The sequence below is a fragment of the Canis lupus genome, chromosome 1 (assembly GCF_003254725.2).
Source record: "Canis lupus dingo isolate Sandy chromosome 1, ASM325472v2, whole genome shotgun sequence".
NCBI lineage: Eukaryota > Metazoa > Chordata > Mammalia > Carnivora > Canidae > Canis > Canis lupus.
Genome location: NC_064243.1, coordinates 75,253,828 through 75,255,021, shown reverse-complemented (window position 1 = coordinate 75,255,021; position 1,194 = coordinate 75,253,828). Strand labels below are relative to the sequence as shown.

General features: G+C 39.6%; 1 non-coding gene across 1 annotated transcript; it reads right to left on the bottom strand.

Annotated features, from left to right (window-relative positions):
- Nucleotides 1–369: 369 nt before the first annotated feature.
- Nucleotides 370–472, bottom strand: LOC112645684 (U6 spliceosomal RNA). Its single transcript, XR_003127191.1, has one exon. It is a non-coding gene; the product is annotated as a U6 spliceosomal RNA (small nuclear RNA).
- Between the last annotated feature and the right edge of the window lie 722 nt (nucleotides 473–1,194).

Here is a 1,194-nt window from a genome sequence, read left to right as displayed (position 1 = left end):
CCTTTGTATTCTTTGGATAAATACCCAGTAGTGCAGTAACTGGATCACCAGGTAGTTCTATTTTAAAGTTTTGAGGAACCTCCATATTCTTTTCTGCAGTGGCTGCACCACTTTGTGTTCCTACCAACAGGGCACAAGGGTTCCTATTTGTCCTAATTCTTGCCAACGCTTGTCATTTCCTGTTTTGACTTTAGCCATTCTGACAGGTGTGCAGTAATATCTCCTTGTGGTTTTGATTTGCATTTCCCTTATGATGATTGATGTTGAGCATCTTTTCATGGGTCTGCTGGCCATCTGGATGTCTTCTTTGAAGAAATGTCTGTTCATGTCTTCCCATTTTTAAATTGATTTAGGTTTTTTTTTGGTGTTAAAAGTATGGAATAGTTCACAGATTTGCATGTCATCCTTGTGCAGAGGCCATGTTAATTTTCTATTGTTCCAATTTTAATATATGTGCTGACAAAGTGAGCTCCCATTCCCATCATTATTTTCTTTATTTTTATTTTTTTCATTTTTTAAAATTTAAATTCAATTTGACAACATGTAGTATAACACCCAGTGCTCATCCTATCAAGTGCCCCCCTCAGTGCCCATCACCCAGTGATGCCCATTACCCCATTCCTCCACCCACTTTCCCTTCTGCAACCCTTTGTTTGTTTCCCCGAGTTAGGAGTCTCTCATGATTTGTCTCACGCTCTAATTTTTCCCACTCAATTTCCCTTCTTTCCCTTATAATCCCTTTCACTATTTCTTACATTCACATATGAGTGAAACCATATGATGATTGTCCTTCTCTGATTGACTGATTTCACTCAGCATAGTACCCTCCAGTTCCATCCAAGTCAAAGCAAATGGTAGGTATTCTGATGGCTGAGTAGTATTCCATAGTATATATATACCACATCTTCTTTATGTATTCATCGGTTGGAAGATATCATGATTCCTTCCACAATTCAGCTATTCTGGACATTGCTGTTGAGAACAATGGGGTGCAGGTGTCCCAGCGATTCACTGGGTCATAGAGTAGTTTTAACTTCCTGAGGAACCTCCACACTGTTTTCCAGAGTGGCTGTACCAGTTTGCATTCCCACCAACAGTTGAAGAGGGTTCCCCTTTCTCCACATCCTCTCCAACATTTGTTGTTTCTTGTCTTGTTAATTTTAGCCATTTGCACTGGTGTAAAGTAGTATCTCA